A 22,350-nucleotide genomic window follows, 5' to 3' on the forward strand; every position below is an offset into this window, starting at 1 on the left:
ATGCACAATGAACATCTGTGGGTCAGTAAACTACCCATGTTTTCTTGCTCACACAACAAAAAAAGCTTTAAAAAAAAAAACCTGTTACTGTATTTTCTTTTTCCTAATCCATGCCTCTTTCATCTCCTAAGACTGCATTAGAGAGAATACAGAGCTTATAAACAAGTCTTAGAAATGTGATTTCTTTAATGTTTATAGTCTTATAATGCAATGTGTATTAAAAGATAATTACCATTAGTCTTAATTTGAGAACACAATGAGGAATTCACTTTTATGGTTCTTTCTGTCTTAATCAGTAGACTGAATCTTAAAGAGATTCCTTAAATGAAAATAAATAAATGACCAGAGTTAAGAGTTGGACAATGTGTTTAAAACTTTGAATATAATCATCAATCTATTGTTTCATACACTTTAATATTCAATGAAATAGCATTCCACTTAGAAAGTCTTAAATGGGAAACTGAAAGAGTAAATACAAGTTAAAGGGGTGACATTAGTACATCATACTAATATGAAGAAGAAAGTATGACAAAATACAGTCATTAGTCCTTGGCCTGAGAAAAATATAGCTTCTTTTCAGTTTAGTTCTTTCTTTTAGTTCTTTCATTAATGTGATTCTCAGTCAGAAAAATTTCCAGTGATGAAATGTATACTCAGTAGAAGGTTAAAGTAAAGAAAAATGTAAAGCACAGGAACTTACTGCCATCTTGTGGAATGTTTATTATATTCTGAGACACATTTTCTCTTTTATTTTCTGGAATGTCATTTTCCATTACTATTAGTTACAAAATGACTAAAGAGTTCCCCAGCAACTAACCATAACTAATATCTATCTACAAAATAAGACATGAGAAAATTCATGCATTTTGCAACAAAGAGATTTTTTGATTCCTATAGTGGAATGTTTGTTGTTTTTCCTCACCATCTCTTGTTTCCAGTCAGTTACTTATCTACTTTCTTTGTTGAGTGGATTTAGCATTTAATTTAGTATATTTTACTTTCCATTCTGAATTTACGAAAATTCAGAATGGAAGAGAGGCAAAGTTAGCAGAGTGTTAGCTGGCAAAGAAAAGAACAAAGCACACATTCTATTCTGGGAAGTCTCAGGGCAGTCCAGGCATCCAGAGCAGTGGTTGAGGGTAGGTCCTTACTACACAGAGTTTGGGTCTAAGACTGATTGGCATCACCTGAGAGCTTTTAGAAATGCAGAAATCTGGGCCCCATCCCAGACCTTCGGAATCAGAATTTGCATTTTTATGAGATCCCCAATTGATTCACATGCACAGTAAAATTTGAGAAGCACTGACACAGGCCGCCATATTTCATTCCACTTACTTATGGCACCGACACGCACGCACATGCACACACACAAGGTTGCTCAGTGTTGTGAGAAAAGCCAAGCATCAAGATACCTGGATTCGGGCTTCCCTGGTGGTGCAGTGGTTGAGAATCTGCCTGCTAATGCAGGGGACACGGGTTCGAGCCCTGGTCTGGGAAGATCCCACATGCCGCGGAGCAACTAGGCCCGTGAGCCACAACTACTGAGCCTGTGCGTCTGGAGCCTGTGCTCTGCAACAAGAGAGGCCGCGATAGTGAGAGGCCCGTGCACCGCGATGAAGAGTGACCCCTACTCGCCACAACTAGAGAGAGCCCTCACACAGAAACGAAGACCCAACATAGCAATCAATCAATCAATCAATAAAAAAATAAATAAATCTTTAAAAAAAAAAAGATACCTGGATTCAAGTCCATGTTATTTAATTTTGTGCATCTCAGTTTAAGCCCCAGTAATTTAATTTTTACGGACCTGAGATTTTTATTTGTAATATGAAGGAAGGTGTTCGTAAGATGATTGTAATCTCCCTTCTCATTCTAAAATTCTCTGATTTACTACTTATACATCAATGATTCTTTGGTTAAGTTTCCATGCATCACTTATTTATGCATCAGCAAATTGTTTGTCTCAATAATTCTGATTTCAACATAATGATTAACTTTTAAATTCACAGCTTGAGAACTGTTTTGTCCCAGCAGAAATGTTTCATCTAGTAAGCAAGGCATGTTTAAAATTTGAAATTATTTACCAACATTTTAAAAAATTAAAGACTTCACCACAAACCTTTGAGTTTTCCGATTCTCTCTTGAAAAAAATCAGACCTGTCAATGCTGAGCTCACAACTCCACACGGAATCAGTAACTTATAGCAGAATCTCAGTTTGCCCCAGCTCCCACCCAGCTCTTTTCATTCACTTTAATGCCCGGCCCCTTTGGGCCTTGGGACCAGTAACCTCTAGCTCAAATGTTATTCTCTGTCGAATCTTTTAACATGTCCAAAAGCTATAATAGAAAGACTCAATGAAAACTTGTGCTCCTTCACAAACTCTAATCTACATCGCTGAATAGTATATTTCTCTGAGGTATTAATACTCTTATGTGCCACAGTTCCCTTTTATGACTATTAAGTATTCACAGCACTAAGTTGAGAATTGGCCTGTCCACATGGGCACGATTTACTAATTTACCTACGTCTTAGCCAACTTTTACATGGCCACATGTATAAAAACACAGAGAATTCAATTCCTTTCCTATTCAAAGGTAACCACTAAGTACATTTAAACAAGTAGAATTCGCATCATTGCCTTCTCTAGAGAAAAAAAATAAAAACCTGTGATCATAGGATTTTTCATGCAACAAATAATTGTTGAACAATGTGCAGGGCGATAGTACAGTTTTGAACAAGACAGAACAATTCCTGCCCTCGTAGAACTTAAAAGTCTTCCATGGGAGACATACAGTTGAATAGGTATTAATTCCAGGAATGTGTGATGGTGATTATGACAGAGGATGCCACGTGGCTGATGACGGAGGATGGGAGCTGGGAGTGTTCAGGGTATCCTAACAGCCCTTAAGTTGGGACCTAAAGGCAACTAGCAGCCATCCAGTGAACAAGGTGGGAAGGAGAAGGTTCCAGGGAGGGAGGGAACAGCACGCACAAATCTCACGGGAGAGAGATAGCGTGGCAAGAAGCACCAGAATGGAAGATAAGCAAGGTGGCTGCAATGAAAAGAAAGAGGAGGAAGGCCGACATGAAATGAACCTGAAAAGACAGGGCAGCTTCTAGACATTGGATGTTCTCCCAGAAGCAGTGGGGGGGCCACTGATAGGGCTGAAGTGAATGGTCAACTTTGGGCTTTGAAAGTATCACTCTGACTTAAGTATACATCTAGGCGCTTGGATAGCCACAGAAATTACAGGCATCCAGGGACTTCCCTGGTGGTCCAGTGGCTAAGACTCCATGCTTCCAGTGCAGGGGGTGCGGGTTCGATCCCTAGTCTGGGAACTAAGATCCCACATGCTGCGCGGGGCGGCCAAAAAAAAAAAAAAAAAAAGAAATTACAGGCGCATCCAATAAATTAATAAATGCACCACCATCACATTCAACAATATATGTTGCCTAATTGATTAAATATATTAGTTCATCGTGCCCTAGAAGCACTGTGGCATACTAATGGGACATATGTTTCATATTTTACAACCTATTTTTTTTTCAATCCTGTCATGAGTCTCTGAGATCGTATGAATAACCTCATTTGGGAGGAATGCTGAAAGCCTAAATGTGAGCCCTGTTGGTTGTGAGGCAAGCCAAGCCCAACAGCTTCCTGGGCCCAGTGAGACAGCTCCTGGCTGCGTGGATGGGCCAGGGTTACAGCCCGCGACACTTATTCATGGGTGCACACGAGGTTGAATGCGTTATCCCTTGACCTCCGGGCTGAAAGCCAGTCTTGTCTGGAGGAGCCTGCTGTTTCCAAGCAGTCCGCAGCTGGGTGACTCATTTAGGAAACCACTTCAGTGTTTTTAAAGCATTCCTTCTGTTCAACCTCCTTTTTTTTTATCCCACTTAATGCAACATCTCAGCACTGCTTGGGCACCCTGCTGCTGGACACTCACTGCATATTTCAGTCTAAGCAGTGGTGGATTTTGATTACCAATAACTTAGAGAAATGTGAAATCTCCAAAATTAATTTAGACTTATTTTTTCAGAGCTGCACACATTTTGCCCACCTTCCCCCAGCCCCAAATTTTCCTTCATTATCCAATCGTACAGCCACTTGAAAAGGTAGTAGTTGCTTCCCTGTTTTCATGCCGTTATTACCACGTGCTAGCAGTTTTTATGCCAATTACCTGCCATAAGAGGCTTACCCTAGTCAAATTGTGAAAGGGATGCTTCTACAACCACAAAAATACTTCTCTCTGCTTTAGCTCTATACATCTGAACCAGAAAACTCACCTTCAGTGATGAAAAGCGTGGTGTGCAAAGCAAGTCTCTGGGTGCCTGTAGAGGGATTCACATCCCAGGTAGTAATTCTTTAGGCCCCCTGGTCAGGACTTATCAGCCAGAGTCCCTTCCCGGCAGGTAGGAGTTGAAAAGCAGGCAAAAGCAGCTGGGTGCAGCGTAGCTTCAAAAGGCAGGCAGATAACTAGATGTACATGCCTCAGGCAGGTCCTCGACAAGAGGAAACCTACCAGACAGGCAACAGTTCTTACCTGCCTAGAAAATAAGCTGGAAGCCACAGGGGCTGAAGATCCAAGTCAGGAAACTCCTTCAGCTCATCCTGGAAGGCAGGTCAGCATGAGACCAGCAGCACCACTGGGCATGGAACTACAGAAGCCCTCCCTAAGGCTCCTTTCAACATTGTCTTCCAATGTACCGATGTTTCTGGAAGAAAAATAATTTATTTTAATGAAGTACTAACTCAGACTCTGAGGTAGTGCTGAACTGTCTTGCTCTGAAAAGATAAAGGAGAGGGTGTAAGTGTTTGTATGATTTTATTGTGTGGGGAATAAATGCAGCTGATAGATCTGTGCATGTATTTACGAATATTCTATTTACACACATGGTTGTATCATCTACACGCAACCCGGTTAATTATTCTTATCATCTGATCTTGAGTTCACAGCCTATGATTTCAGGAGAACTTACTTTTAAGAAGAATACAGAAATCAAGCATGAGAAAGGAGACAGAGCTGGCAGATTTTTTAAAACAGACACAACAATAACAACTTATAGATTCCTGAGTTTCTGCAGGTGAAATGGATCAGAGATAACAGGGATTATAAGAGATCCTAAGTCTGTCTTGTAAACCCCAGTTGGAACTGCCCACTGGTTAGCTTTTTCTGTGAAGTCGATTTAGAAATTTGGAAGCCTCAAATAAAGAGACCAAGAAAGAGCTGATCAGATAATTGTGACTGACTTAATGCCCAATGAGATAGACACAGTGAAGGTTAAATCAATTGCTGGGTGCAATGTTGCTCTAAATTTCATGCCTTTAAGACAAATTCAGGAATGTAAATCTGTTTGCACTACACAGTGTATTTCATAGGAGTCTTTGGCTACCCAGACTTTTCTGAAGCTAATGGAATCCCAGCCCCTAAATGCTATCAATGTCCCAAACTAGACCTATCTCTGCCACTGCTGGAAGCAACAACCATTTCTAAGAGCTTGTCTATGACTATCAGTCCGGGAGGTGACTGCTTCTATAGAGAAAGAGGAGAAAGATCAGAGGAACCAAGGACTATGTGATCCTTGGACACATAGCCCTGGACAAATCTAGGGAAGTCCTCTCCACTCAGACATGTGAGTAGGATGCTGGAACACCCAGGAGAAAGTCAAGTCTGAGAAGCAAGAAGTATAAAGAGATGGACACAGATGGGAAATATCTTCCTAGCCCACCTATGCTTAATAGCAACTTCTCCCAACGTACATAATAAAGTATGATATGAATAAGCAGTGTTATCACACAAGGAAATCAGATCATTGGGTGTTTCAGGAGGAAATTGTGAGAAAAAAATTACAAAAGGTATATAGTCCAGACCATTCAAGACTGGATTATAGAGACAATACATAGAAAAGGCACTGATTCAAAACACACATGGAGTAAATAGCTCCTATCACATCCTGAGCACATCATTCATCCATCCATCCATCCATCCAAGAAATGTTTATTAAGCATCAGTTAAGTGTTAGACTCCATTCTTAGCACTGGGGAATGCAGTGAAAAAGATAAAATCCACCGTCTTAAAGTACACATGTTCTAGTAAGAGAGACAGAGAAAAACATATATACGAATACATAATATGAGAGCAGATTGAGATAGGGCTTTTGAGGTAAGATCAATCAGGATAAGGGTCAGGCAGAGTAAGAACAGGTGACAGTGGTACGTAATAGCTCTTCTACAAGGGGGTTCAGGAAGACCTTTCTCAGTGACACAATTGTCGGTTCACAACCTCAAGAGTTCCCTGGGGGGTGAAATTCAAAACTGGCCCACGTACATGGAGGGCGAAGAAAGACAGAAGAAAGAGGCAGACCACTCCAGATCTGTAGGTGACAGGGTTAATAAGGAAGGGAAATCACATACAAGGCTTGTCATGGGTGGGCACAAGACGAGTTGATCTCTATACCCACACGCCAGAATCTTTAAAAGTTCATATAGAGGCTTTCAGTCATATATACCATCCAGATGGTCTCAACAACACATTACTCCTTAAAGGCTACGTCCTTGAAACAGTTTCTAGTGTGAGAATGGTGGGCAGAACATACTTTCCAGGGACAGGAGAGGGAGTGAAGAGCCTCCAATTGCCCAGTTCCAGCAGTCACATCCTCTCAATGACCTCCTCCAACAATAATGGAGCAAGCCCAGTGAATAACTAGTGGAAAATAGTCCTAGGAAGCGAGAATAATGAGGGTCAAGCTCAGAGAGCCTGACAAGCTTGGAAAGCCCAAAGAACAGCAGCAAGTCACAGTAGGCAAAGGGAGAGTGGTAGGAGCTGAAATGAGATGGGGGGGGGGGGCAAGGGCCAGCCTAAGGGGGGCTTCCGAGGCCATGGCAAAAAGTTTGGACTTTTTTAAGTATATAATTGGAAACTATTGGAGGGTATGGGGCAGAGGAGTGGGGAGTGGCATGATCTGGTATTTGTTTTTATAAGATTATTCCATCTCCTGTATGGGAAACAGATTTTATCCCAGAAAGAACAGAAGCAGAGACCAGTTAGGATGCTCTTACAATAGCCCTGGAAGGAGACAATGGTGGATGGAAATAGACTGATGGTGTAAGTAGGGGGGTTTCGATTATACCTTCAATTTCTCAGGACCTGAGAAAGCTGACAGAATCATTATACTTCAAAAATTGATCCCAACACAGGCCTTTATAGTCCATCAATTATTTCGCTGCTTTGAAGTAACATTTACCCTACTACTAAGTTCCCCAAATACCTGATGATAAGAACCACTAGGGACTTAAGTACACTGTCTGTACCCTCCCCTGGATTTTCTGACTCTGTAAGCTTGGTTGGGTCCAGAAATCTGTTTAACAAATTCTCCAGGAGATTTTAACAATAGGCACATTGACGAGCACTGGTTAAATAACTTAATTTCTTCATTCTCCACACTGACATAGATAACTCCACCTCCCAGTGAAAAATTCAGTCCTTAGGACTAAGGGTATTGAGGATATCACCAAAGACATTGCCTCCAATTCTGGATGCAGTTCAGAATTACACAACGGCCTTTATAAAAATGCTTTTGGATCAATAGATCAGAGGTAGGCATGTAGTCTCACTTCTCCTATAGATTTCTTCTATTTCCAACTTGCTACTGTCGTGGTTCAGATTCTTATTATTTGTACTTATTATCATTTTTTAAATTCTATCATGAATTGTATTGCCAGATTAATCTTCATAGTACCCTCTACTGAAAATAATTCTCTCCTACTTAGAAACTGTCCTTGTATTGCATTTTCAATAAATCCCCAAAACTTTGGTTCAACGTTCAACAAAACCTGCAATGCATGACTGCACTCCTGCTTAACTTTGTCTTCTCTGTTCCTATTCCCTTAAGAATCCCCCTGTTCTGACATTTTTTTGCCAGTTGTAACAAAAAGGAGTTCACATTTTCTATTGTTGCTCAACATCCTTCTTTTCTTTTTTCTGGAATTCTGCCTATTAAAACTTTCCCCCTTCTTCAAGGCTAAGCATGGGCCACTGGCTCCCATTAACTGTCTCTGAACATTCAACCAGAAATGATTTCTCCTTTACCTCAACCCTTATGGAATGACTGCTTGGGCCATTTCTATGGCTTATAAGGTGCGATATTGTGGCTGTGCATTTAATTTACATTGCTGAGTGATGGCAAGTATTTTATTTTTCCAGGAGGGTATATCATAGTTAATATGCATTTATTTGTATCACCCAATTTGCTTTACATAGATCAGGAATTTAGGTCCTCCATGGTGTTATCAGAAACCAGAGGCAGCTGTCTAAAGCGAAAACCTCGAGTGTCTCAGGAGCTCCCCATCACATACGGGATCTATCTGTCCTCCTTAGCCTGACATGCAAGGTGCATCAGGACTGGGATCTTGCCTACCTCTTCAATCTCATCTCTTTTTATTCATCTCCTCTTACTTGATGTTCCAGCAAAATCACACTGCTTTTGTATTCCCCAACACAACAAATGGGGTCTTTATTCATGCTTGCACAGTCCTTTTCCATGAAATTCCTCTTATACTTCTTCATCCCGTGAACTCTTTTCCATTCTACAGCACTCAGCTCAGTAGCCCCCCTCGCCAGCAACTCCAACCCTTGCACTACTGAGTTAGAGCACCCCCATCTTTCTCATAGAATTTACGAAGAACTGTGTAAAGAAATTCTGTTTATCAATTTCCCTGCCAATAAGCTTCTTAAAGTCAAGAGATTTGGATTTTTTTAAACATTCAGTACCTGACAAAAATCTATCAATAAATATATCACTGCATAAGTATGCATTCAGTGAACTAGATGAATATGAAAGAATAAACACACTGACAATGTTTCCTAAGTTTGTTTTCATCCTTCTTATTCCCCAGGTGATTCTGATGTGTAGCCATGGTGAGATGCATGGCCTTAGACCAAATATAATTGGCAGTAAGTAAAAATCAACTGAATTTCTGTCCGTGGTTGGACAATGTTGTCCAATGTTGGACAATGTTGTCCGTGATTGGACAACAACGGAATCGTAATAAAAAGCAAAAATGTCTAAACCTTAAAGCCTAGTCAAAACTAAAGTTAAAGAGTTAAGCAACTTTGTTAATAGGCTAGAGGTGTGAAACCTTCCAAAACAAAGTTGTCTGGCTTGAATTGTGCCTACATAGTCTATAGATTGATCTAACTCACTGAAAAATTAATCTCATTTTCACTTTTTTCAGCCTCAATAGGACACAGCTGCACTGATGTTCGTCTCAATTGATGGAGTAAAGAAGCTTCATCTTTATTCAGTGTGAAGCAACTGCCAAGAAAAATGGCCTTTGGGGGTAATAAGTTCATGAGCATCACCTGTGTTGTGCAAAACAATATTTGATTTTTCTGAAAGTTTAAACCTATTGGAAAGAACATATGAATTAAGTATCCAGCTTGCGGGTGAAAAGTTTTGCTGCAGGGTGATGAAGTGCACCATCAAGGTGATACATTCTGAACATTGCCTTCCAATGGCACAAGGGAATCGCAGAGCAAATGGAAGGGAGGAAATTAAGACCCACTGGCTGGAATTGGTATCACATGATTTGTAACTCAGGAATGCCACATGAATATGCTCTATACTTATCTTGGAGAATAAGATTTTGGGCAAATAAAACAAATACCAAAGTACAGATTTCTCTGTATATAAACGTACTTTGCAAACCAGGCCATGATGGAAATTCGTGATATATTTGGGAAACTATTCTCAAGAGAAAAAGCAATGTGGCTTATAGACTATTACCTAGCCTAGTGTTGAGAGTGTGTTTGTGTATTTGGCCTTTTTCTCTGCCCTTCCACAGCTGTCTCACCCTTCTTCCTTATGTTCAAATTATAACTTTCTCCCTTTCTTCCTAATCAATTCGATTCAAGAGCTACTGTGTGACTACTAGCGGAGCCTTTGCGCTGTGCTCCAGAGGAGGTGCTCTCAGCTCTACTCTGTCAAATGGGTGGCATATGCTCAGTGTAATAGACTTGCTACCCAGGGAAGGCACACGGTGTCTAGGAATTAGGAAGCCATTCTCCTAGGCTCATCAAGGTTTGACCTTTTAATAGAAGATAGTGTTTACTTTAAGGTGGTATTATATGAGAAATTGAGAATGAAACACTTGAGTCCTTTCACCTGGGAAGAAAACGTGGGATGAAAACAAACTGACAGAAAGAGAAAGACAAATACCATATGATATCACTTAAATGTGGAATTTAAAATGTGACACAAATGAACTTATCTATGAGACAGAAACAGACTCACAGGTATAGAGAACAGACTTGTGGTTGCCAAGGGGGGAGGAGAGGCCGGGGAGGGATGGATTGGGAGTTTGGGATTAGCAGATGCAAACTATTATATATAAAATGGATAAACAACAAGGTCCAACTGTATAGCACAGGGAACTATATTCAATATCCTGTAATAAACCATAAAGGAGGGGGAGGCTTCAAGATAGCGGAAGAGTAAGATGCGGAGATCACCTTCCTCCCCACAAATACATCAGAAATACATCTACATGTGGAACAACTCCTACAGAACACCTACTGAACGCTGGCAGACTTCAGACCTCCCAAAAGGCAAGAAACTCCCCACATACCAGGGTAGGGCAAAAGGAAAAAGAAAAACAGAGACAAAAGAATAGGGACAGTACCTGCACCTCTGGGAGGGAGCCGTGAAGGAGGAAAGGTGTCCACACACTAGGAAGCCCCTTCGTGGGCGGAGACTGCGGGTGGCAGAGGGGGGAAGCTTCGGAGCCACGGAGGAGAGCGCAGCAACAGGGGTGCGGAGGGCAAAGCGGAGAGATTCCCGCACAGAGGCTCGGCGCCGAGCAGCACTCACCAGCCCGAGAGGCTTGTCTGCTCACCCGCCGGGGCGGGCGGGGCTGGGAGCTGAGGCTCCGGCTTCGGTCATATCGCAGGGAGAGGACTGGCGTTGGCAGCGTGAACACAGCCTGAAGGGGTTAGTGCACCACAGCCAGCCGGGAGGGAGTCCGGGAAAAAGTCTGCAGCTGCCGAAGAGACAAGAGACTTTTTCTTCCCTCTTTGTTTCCTGGTGCGCAAGGAGAGGGGATTAAGAGCGCTGCTTAAAGGAGCTCCAGAGATGGGCGTGAGCCGCAGCTATCAGCGCGGACCCCAGACACGGGCATGAGACGCTAAGGCTGCTGCTGCCACCACCAAGAAGCCTGTGTGCAAGCACAGGTGACGCTCCACACCTCCCCTCCCGGGAGCCTGTGCAGCCCGCCACTGCCAGGGTCCCGTAATCCAGGGACAACTTCCCGGTGAGAACGCACGGCACGCCCCACGCTGCTGCAACGTCACGCCGGCCTCTGCCGCTGCAGGCTCGCCCCGCCTCCGTGCCCCTCCCTCCCCCAGCCCTGAGTGAGCCAGAGCACCGGAAGCAGCTGCTCCTTTAACCCCGTCCTGTCTGAGCTAAGAACAGACACCCACAGGTGACCTACATGCAGAGGCGGGGCCAAATCCAAAGCAGAACCCCCGGAGCTGTGCAAACAAAGAAGAGAAAGGGAAATTTCTCCCAGTAGCCTCAGGAGCAGCAGATTAAATCTCCACAATCAACTTGATGTACCTGCATCCGTGGAATACCTGAATAGACAACGAATCATCCCTAATTGAGGAGGTGGACTTTGGGAGCAACGATATATATATTTCTTTCCCTTTTTCTCTTTTTGTGAGTGTGTATGTGTATACTTCTGTGTGTAATTTTGTCTGTAGAGCTTTGTTTTTACCATTTGTCCTAGGGTTCTGTCTGTCTGGGTTTTGTTTGTTTGTTTGTTTCTTGTACAGTTTTTAGCACTTGTTATCATTGGTGGATTTGTTTTTTGGTTTGGTTGCTCTCTTCTTTCTTTCTTTTTTTTATTACTTTTTTTAAATTTATTTTTTAATAATTATTTTTTATTTTAATAACTATTTTATTTTATATTATTTTACCTTCCTCATTCTTTCTTTCTTTTTTTTCTCCCTTTTATTCTGAGTCGTGTGGATGACAGGCTCTTGGTGGTCCAGCCAGTTGTCAGGGCTGTGCCTCTGAGGTGGGAGAGCCAAGTTCAGGACACTGGTCCACCAGAGACCTCCCAGCTCCATGTAATATCAAACTGCGAAAATCTCCCAGAGATTTCAGTCCCAACACCAAGACACAGCTCCACTCCATGACCAGCAAGCTACAGTGCTGGACACCCTATGCCAAACAACTAGCAAGACAGGATCACAGCCCCACCCATTAGCAGAGAGGCTGCCTAAAATCATAATAAGGCCACAGACACCCCAAAACACACCACTAGACGTGGACCTGCCCACCAGAAAGACAAGATCCAGCCTCATCCACCAGAACACAGGCACTAGTCCCCTCCACCAGGAAGCCTACACAACCCACTGAACAAACCATAGCCACTTGGGGCAGACACCAAAAACAACGGGAAATATGAACCTGGAGCCTGCGAAAAGGAGACCCCAAACACAGTAAGTTAAGCAAAATGAGAAACACACAGCAGATGAAGGAGCAAGGTGAAAACCCACCAGACCTAACAAATGAAGAGGAAATAGGCAGTATACCTGAAAAAGAATTCAGAATAGGGGCTTCCCTGGTGGCGCAGTGGTTGGGAGTCCGCCTGCCAATGCGGGGGACACGGGTTCGAGCCCTGGTCCGGGAGGATCCCACATGCCGCGGGGCAGCTGGGCCAGTGTGCCATGACTGCCGGGCCTGCTCTCTGGAGCCCGCGAGCCGCGACTGCTGAAGCCCACGTGCCTACAGCCCGTGCTCTGCGGCAGGAGAGGCCACTGCAATGAGAAGCCTGCGCACACAACGAAGATCCAATGCAGCCAAAAATAAATAAATAAAACAAATAAATTTTTAAAAATTCAGAATAATGATAGTAAAGATGATCCAAAATCTTGGAAGTAGAATGGAGAAAATACAGGAAACGTTTAAGAAGGACCTAGAAGAACTAAAGAGCAGACAAACAGTGATGAACAACACAATAAATGAAATTAAAAATTCTCTAGAAGGGATCAATAGCAGAATAACTGAGGCAGAAGAACGGATAAGTGACCTGGAAGTTAAAATAGTGGAAATAACTACTGCAGAGCAGAATAAAGAAAAGAGAATGAAAAGAATTGAGGACACTCTCAGAGACCTCTGGGACAATATTAAACGCACCAACATTCGAATTATAGGGGTCCCAGAAAAAGAAGAGAAAAAGAGAGGGACTGAGAAAATATTTGAAGAGATTATAGTTGAAAACTTCCCTAACATGGGAAAAGAAATAGTTAATCAAGTCCAGGAAGCACAGAGAGTCCCATACAGGATAAATCAAAGGAGAAATATGCCAAGACACATATTAGTCAAACTATCAAAAATTAAATACACAGAAAAAATATTAAAAGCAGCAAGGGAAAAAACACAAAAAACACACGAGGGAATCCTCATAAGGTTAACAGCTGATCTTTCAGCAGAAACTCTGCAAGCCAGAAGGCAGTGGCAGGACATATTTAAAGTGATGAAGTAGAAAAACCTACAACCAAGATTACTCTATCCAGCAAGGATCTCATTCAGATTTGAGGGAGAAATTAAAACCTTTACGGACAAGCAAAAGCTAAGGGAATTCAGCACCACCAAACCAGCTTTACAACAAATGCTAAAGGAACTTCTCTAGGCAGGAAACACAAGACAAAGAAAAGACCTACAATAACAAACCCAAAACAATTAAGAAAATGGTAATAGGAACAAACATGTCAATAATTACCTTAAATGTAAATGGATTAAATGCTCCAACCAAAAGACACAGAATGGCTGAATGGATACAAAAAGAAGACCCGTATATATGCTGTCTACAAGAGACCCACTTCAGACCTAGGGACACATACAGACTGAAAGTGAGGGGATGGAAAAAGATATTCCATGCAAATGGAAATCAAAAGAAAGCTTGAGCAGCAATTCTCATATCAGACAAAATAGTCTTTAAAACAAAGACTATTACAAGAGACAAAGAAGGACACTACATAATGATCAAGGGATCGACCCAAGAGGAAGATATAACAATTGTAAATATTTATGCACCCAACATAGGAGCACCTCAACACATAAGGCAAATACTAACAGCCATAAAAGGGGAAATCGACAGTAACACAATCATAGTAGGGGATTTTAACACCCCACTTTCACCAATGGACAGATCATCCAAAATGAAAATAAATAAGGAAACACAAGCTTTAAATGATAACATTAAACAAGATGGACTTAATTGATATTTATAGGACATTCCATTCAAAAACAACAGAATACACTTTCTTCTTAAGTGCTCATGGAACACTCTCCAGGATAGATCATATCTTGGGTAACAAATCAAGCCTTGGTAAATTTAAGAAAATTTAAATCGTATCAAGTATCTTTTCTGACCACAACGCTAGGAGACTAGATATCAATTACAGGAAAAAATCTGTAAAAAATGCAAACAAATGTAGGCTAAACAATACACTAGTTAATAACCAAGAGATCACTGAAGAAATCAAAGAGGAAATCAAAAAATACCTAGAAACAAATCACAATGAAAACATGATGACCCAAAACCTATGGGATGCAGCAAAAGCAGTTCTAAGAGGGAAGTTTATAGCAATACAATCCTACCTTAAGAAACAAGAAACATCTCAAGTAAACAACCTAACCTTACACCTAAAGCATTTAGAGAAAGAAGCACAAAAAAAACCCCCAAAGTTAGCAGAAGGAAAGAAATCATAAAGATCAGATCAGAAATAAATGAAAAAGAAATGAAGGAAACGATAGCAAAGATCAATAAAACTAAAAGCTGGTACTTCAAGAAGATAAACAAAATTGATAAACTATTAGCCAGTCTCAACAAGAAAAAAAGGGAGAAGACTCAAATCAATACACTCAGAAATGAAAAAGGTGAAGTAACAACTGACACTGCAGAAATACAAAGGATAATGAGCGATTACTACAAGCAACTATATGCCTGTAAAGTGTACAAGCTCTAAGAAATGGATAAATTCTTAGAAATGCACAATGTTCCCAGACTGAACCAGGAAGAAATAGAAAATATGAACAGGCCAAATCACAAGCACTAAAATTGAAACTGTGATTAAAAATCTTCCAACAAACAAAAGCCCAGGACCAGATGGCTTCACAGACAAATTCTATCAAACATTTAGAGAAGAGCTAACACCTATCCTTCTCAAACTCTTCCAAAATATTGCAGAGGGAGGAACACTTCCAAACTCATTCTACGAAGCCACTATCACTCTGATACCAAAACCAGACAAAGATGTCACAAAGAAAGAAAAGTACAGACCAATATCACTGATGAACATAGATGCAAAAATCCTCAACAAAATACTCACAAACAGAATCCAACAGCACATTAGAAGGATCGTACACCGTGATCAAGTGGGGTTTATCCCAGGAATGCAAGGATTCCCCAAGATACGCAAATCAATCAATGTGATACACCATATTAACAAACTGAAGGAGAAAAACCATATGATCATCTCAATAGATGCAGAAAAAGCTTTCGACAAAATTCAACACCGATTTATGATAAAAACCCTCCAGAATGTAGTCATAGAGGGAACTTTCCTCAACATGATAAAGGCCATATATGACAAACCCACAGCCAACATCGTCCTCAATGGTGAAAAACTGAAATCATTTCCACTAAGATCAGGAACAAGACAAGGTTGCCCACTCTCACCACTATTATTCAACATAGTTTTGGAAGTGTTAGCCACAGCAATCAGAGAAGAAAAAGAAATAAAAGGAATCCAAATCGGAAAAGAAGAAGTAAAGCTGTCACTGTTTGCAGGTGACATGATACTATACATAGAGAATCCTAAAGGTGCCACCAGAAAACTACTAGAGCTAATCAATGAATTTGGTAAAGTTGCAGGATACAAAATTAAGGCAAAGAAATCTCCTGCATTCCTATACACTAATGATGAAAATTCTGAAAGAGAAATTAAGGAAACACTCCCATTTACCATTGCAACAAAAAGAATAAAATACCTAGGAATAAACCTACCTAGGGAGACAAAAGACCTGTATGCAGAAATTATAAGACACTGATGAAACAAATTAAAGATGATACAAATAGATGGAGAGATATACCATGTTCTTGGATTGGAAGAATCAACATTGTGAAAATGACTCTACTACCCAAAGCAATCTACAGATTCAATGCAATCCCTATCAAACTACCACTGGCATTTTTCACAGAACTAGAACAAAAATTTCACAATTTGTATAGAAACACAAAAGACCCCCAATAGCCAAGGCAATCCTGAGAAAGAAAAAGGGAGCTGGAGGAATCAGGGTCCCTGACTTCAGACTATACTACAAAGCTACTGTAATCAAAACAGTATGGTACTGGCACAAAAACAGAAATATAAATCAATGGAACAGGATAGAAAGCCCAGAGATAAGCCCACGCACATATGGTCACCTTATCTTCGATAAAGGAGGCAAGAATATACAATGGAGAAAAGACAGTCTCTTCAATAAGTGGTGCTGGGAAAACTGGACAGCTACATGTAAAAGAATGAAATTAGAACACTCCCTAACACCAAACACAAAAATAAACTAAAAATGGATTAAAGACCTAAAGGTAAGGCCAGACACTATCAAACTCTTAGAGGAAAACATAGGCAGAACACTTTTTGACATAAATCACAGCAAGATCCTTTTTCACCCACCTCCTAGAGAAATGGAAATAAAAACAAAAATAAACAAATGGGACCTAATGAAACTTAAAAGCTTTTGCACAGCAAAGGAAACCATAAACAAGATGAAAAGACAACCCTCAGAATGGGAGAAAATATTTGCAAATGAAGCAGCTGACAAAGGATTAATCTCCAAAATATACAAGCAGCTCATGCAGCTCAATATCAAAAAAACAAACAACCCAATCCAAAAATGGGCAGAAGACCTAAATAGACATTTCTCCAAAGAAGATATACAGATTGCCAACAAACATGAAAGAATGCTCAACATCATTAATCATTAGAGAAATGCAAATCAAAACTACAATGAGATATCATCTCACACCGGTCAGAATGGCCATTATCAAAAAATCTACAAACAATAAATGCTGGAGAGGGTGTGGAGAAAAGGGAACCCTGTTGCACTGCTGGTGGGAATGTAAATTGATACAGCCACTATGGCGGTTCCTTAAAAAACTAAAGATAGAACTACCATACGACACAGCAATCCCACTACTGGGCATATACCCTGAGAAAACCATAATTCAAAAAGAGTCATGTACCACAATGTTCATTGCAGCTCTATTTACAATAGCCAGGACATGGAAGCAACCTAAGTGTCGGTCGACAGATGAATGGATAAAGAAGATGTGGCACATATATACAATGGAATATTATTCAGCCATAAAAAGAAACAAAATTGAGTTATTTGTAGTGAGGTGGATGGACCTAGAATCTGTCATACAGAGTGAAGTAAGTCAGAAAGAGAAAAACAAATACCATATGCTAACACATATATATGGAATCTAAAATAAAATAAAATAAAATGGTCATGAAGAACCTAGGGGCAAGATGGGAATAAAGACACAGACCTACTAGAGAATGGACTTGAGGACACAGGGAGGGGGAAGGGTAAGCTGGGACAAAGTGAGAGAGTGGCATGGACATATATACACTACCAAAAGTAAAATAGTTAGCTAGTGGGAAGCAGCCACATAGCACAGGGAAAATCAGCTCGGTGCTTTGTGACCACCTGGAGGGGTGGGATAGGGAAGGTGGGAGGGAGGGAGACGCAAGAGGGAGGAGATATGGGGACATACGTATATGTATAACTGATTCACTTTGTTATAAAGCAGAAACTAACACACCATTGTAAAGCAATTATACTCCAATAAAGTTGTTTTTTTAAAAAAAACATAATGGAAACGAATATGAAAAAGAATATATAAATGTATAACTGAATCACTTTGCTGTACACCAGAAAATAACACAACATTGTAAATCAGCTATACTTTAATTTAAAAAAAACTAAAATAGGGACTTCCCTGGTGGCGCAGTCCTTAAGGATCCACCTGGCGATGCAGGGGACATGGGTTCAAGCCCTGGTCCGGGAAGATTGTACATGCTGCGGAGGAACTCAGCCCGTGCTCCACAACTACTGAACCCACACGCCTAGAGCCCGTGCTCTGCAATAAGAGAAGCCACCGCAATGAGAAGCCCACACACCACAACGCAGAGTAGCCCCTGCTCGCAGCAACTAGAGAAAGCCCCTGCTCGCAGCAACTAGAGAAAGCCCCTGCTCGCAGCAACTAGAGAAAGCCCCTGCTCGCAGCAACTAGAGAAAGCCCACACGCAGCAACGAAGACCCAACTCAGCCAAAAATAAATAAATATAAATAAATTTATTTTTAAAAATAAAATAAAATAATAAAATAAACTGACGAAGCCCCCAATACCAGGAGCTGTTATAATTAATTTACATATGTCTACTCATTTACTTTTTATAACAACCCTTTAAAATCCCACTTTATAGATGATGAAAATGAAACAGAGAAATCACAAACCTGGGTCACCCAGCCAATGAGTGACAGAGCCAGGATTTGAACCTAGGCAGTGTGGCTTTGTAGTCCTGATTTAACCTCTTAAATATATTATGTTAAACTTCTATAAGAGATCTTGACTGGGCAATGTAGACTCATAGACCCTTAGGAAATTTCTAGCTGATGTGGTAGTTTTCCTGATATAAAGAGTCTAAAGACAATGGCATATAATTTTCTTTCTGAGATAATTACAACGTAGTCTATCCTCTCAGCAGATTATTATACTGGTTAAATTTCTTTGTGTCCTTTCTGTTACATTACAACAGGTAATAACAAAAACCTCAATATTCTTTCAGCTCCACCTTTCACTTCAACACTAGCTCTATTTCCATCCTCAACGGTGGCTGTGTGGTTGACTTCATCTCAAACACATTTAGCTTCATTCAAAAGCTTCATTGAAACTTTCTTGCTATTGGCCCCCATTCTAAGCACAACACAGGTAAGCTCTCCATATAAATTTTTTATTTTCTAGTACAGGATGGGTTAAGTATTCACTTAATCAGGCACTCAGAATCAACAAGGCTTTTCAAATATTTGATGTTGTTTTCAATGAGGGCTATATGCATCTACATGGGGAATCCTGGGCCGATTGGTCTAAGAGATCTGAGTACAGTGGAAAAGGTATTAGACCAACAGGTTGACTAAATCCCCATTAAAGGTAGTTCATTAATTCATTTTGCAAAGGACCAAAAACCATTATACCAAAACCAAAAATTACTCTGTAAATCGTGGGCAAATTTCCTGTAAATATATGCCTTGGTCTCTAAGCAAGAAAGTATGGAAGGATAAGCTCAAGTTTGTCCTTAATGGTAATAGAAAAACAACTCAGAGTGTGTCTTTTGTGCCAGGTCATATGACATACAGAGCTACACTAGGAGTGGCCTAAAATATATGCAAATATAACTCAATTGACAAGAGTTTAGTGAGGTTGGGCCCAAGAGAAATACATTGAAGGATAAGGTGGTACTACAGGAGACTGTAGGCCACAGGGAGAAACTGGCATATATGGAAAGGCTGAACTTCCTTCCCAGACTCATCCCTCATATCAGGGGAAGAAATCCAGGCATTGGAAAGAAACAGTTGTTCATGGTGCCATTTGATGTCAAGTTAATAAAAGCAGATCTTCGTTATATAAACCTTGGCCTGGTGGTCAGAGTTTAGAAAAAGATGGTTGGAGAAAAGGTGATATGAGAAACCCACTCCTCTAAACTATGCAATGGCTAAGGGGGAAATCCTATATGTCAGAGCAATTTTGCCTTGTGCTCTTATACAGTGCAAATGGGTAAAGAAAACTACATAAGCACTCACAACACATAGGTTTCCACTGATTCTATCTCATTACAAATTAGATATATTACTAAAGAACTTAACCAAAAGTCTGCTTGAATTTATGTGTAAATCTTTTGTATTCACCTCAGAGGGAATAATGGAGAAGTTAATATAGGTCATCAAAGGAGAATCACTTCCTGCTACCCTCCTTAGCTCTGTCTCAATCACCCCAACAGCAGGCAAAGAAGAATATATCTTTATCATGAAATACAGGGCAGAGAGGTAATTCATCTTCAGATGTCGATCCCTTAATTTTGCCGCCTCCCCAGAAAATAATGATGGACACATCATTAGACACATTCCGTGGCCCAAGGATAAACAACCTCTCACGGAAGTTCACAATTAAAGTTTAAGGCCAGTGTAAGCATAAATAAGTGATTTACATCTTTGCCCAATGTTTCTCGGTGCTCATGGCCTGCTTCTCATATTCCCAAGTTGTTAAGCTTCCATTTACTTCCTCACTTCAAGATAATTAACTTTGTGCATTGGCTTTGTGACCCACTTTGGACACCTTACCCTGGCTCTCCACTACTGCCATTGTCCATGCCTTTCCTGATCTCCCCTCCAAGAAATCATAATTTCATCTTTTCCTGTATCAAACAAGAGATGCCTCTAGGCAGTTCTGATTATTTGCTCTAAGAGTTACACAGTCAAGAACAATAAGCAAATCACTACAAAGTGTTGCTGTGTCTCTGTGGTCAGAAGATGATCTAGTCCATTCCCTCCAGTGACTATAATTCTTCTCCCAGGTTCCACCAGCCAGGGAATACAATAAATTCATAATCATATTTTCCAAACCAAAAATCTCTGGCTCATCTCTCACCAGGATATATATGGAAAAACAGGCAATTTGTTTGAGAAATCAAACACAGACGTACTCAACAGGTGTCTTAACATGCATGCTGAACAGCTATAGTAAAATACATTATATGCTACATGACATCAACTATTTCTTCTTTTGTGGCTCACAAAAATACTTAATAGCTTACCTTTCTTTGTTATGCTGCAAATAATTGCTCCACAGAAGTGGATAACATGCCCGTGGCTCACAGTTTCAATATACTCCATAAACCACAGAATCGACTCTCTTGTGCTCGGATTTTATTGCAAGATCCCAAGTGATACTGCACATAATTTAAACTATTCCCATTTAACCACTTCCCTATCCCACCCCTCTGGGTTTCACACACTGGGGTTTGCCTAAAAGACAATTCTAGTGCCTTTTCTCTTCTTCTTTTTTTGTTTTTTTTTAACATATTTATTGGAGTATAATTGCTTTACAATGTTACGTTAGTTTCTGCTGTATAACAAAGTGAATGAGCTATATGTATATATATCCCCATATCCCCTCCCTCTTGCGCCTCCCTCCCACCCTCCCTATCCCACCCCTCAAGGTGGTCACAAAGCACCGAGCTGATTTCCCCGTGTGATGCAGCTGCTTCCCATTAGCTACCTATTTTACATTTGGTAGTGTATATATGTCAATGCTACTCTCTCACTTCCTCCCAGCTTACACTTCCCCCTCCCCGTGTCCTCAAGTCCATTCTCTATGTCTGTGTTGTTATTCCTGTCCTGCCACTAGGTTCGTCAGAACCATCTTTTTTCTTTTTTTAGATTCCATATCTATGGGTTAGCATACCGTATTTGTTTCTGACTTAGTTCAATGTGTATGACAGACTCTAGGTCAATCCACCTCACTACAAATAACTCAATTTCATTTCTTTTTTATGGCTGAGTAATATTCCATTGTGTATACGTGCCACATCTTCTTTATCAATTCATCTGTCGACCGACACTTAGGTTGCTTGCATGTCCTGGCTATTGTAAATAGTACTGCAATGAACATTGCGGTACATGACTCTTTTTGAATTATGGTTTTCTCAGGGTATATGCCCAGTAGTGGGATTGCTGGGTCATATGGTAATACGATTTTTAGTTTTTAAGGACTCTCCATACTGTTCTCCATAGTGGCTTTATCAATTTACATTCCCACCAACAGTGCAAGAGGGTTCCCTTTTCTCCACACCCTCTCCAGCATTTACTGTTTTTAGACTTTTTGATGATGGTCATTCTGACCAGTGTGAAGTGATACCTCATTGTAGTTTTGATTTACATTTCTCTAATGATTAGTGATACTGAGCATCCTTTCATGTGTTTGTTGGCAATCCATATATCTTCTTTGGAGAAATATCTATTTAGATCTTCTACCCATTTTTGGATTGGGTTGTTTCTTTCTTTGATATTGAGCTGCATGAGCTGCTTGTATATTTTGGAGATTAATCCTTCTCAGTTGCTTCATTTGCAAATATTTTCTCCCATTCTGAGGGCTGTCTTTTCGTCTTATTTACGGTTTCCTTTGCTGTGCAAAAGCTTATAAGTTTCATTAGATC

This window comes from Eschrichtius robustus, chromosome 5 (assembly GCF_028021215.1).
Source record: "Eschrichtius robustus isolate mEscRob2 chromosome 5, mEscRob2.pri, whole genome shotgun sequence".
Taxonomy (NCBI): Eukaryota; Metazoa; Chordata; class Mammalia; order Artiodactyla; family Eschrichtiidae; genus Eschrichtius; species Eschrichtius robustus.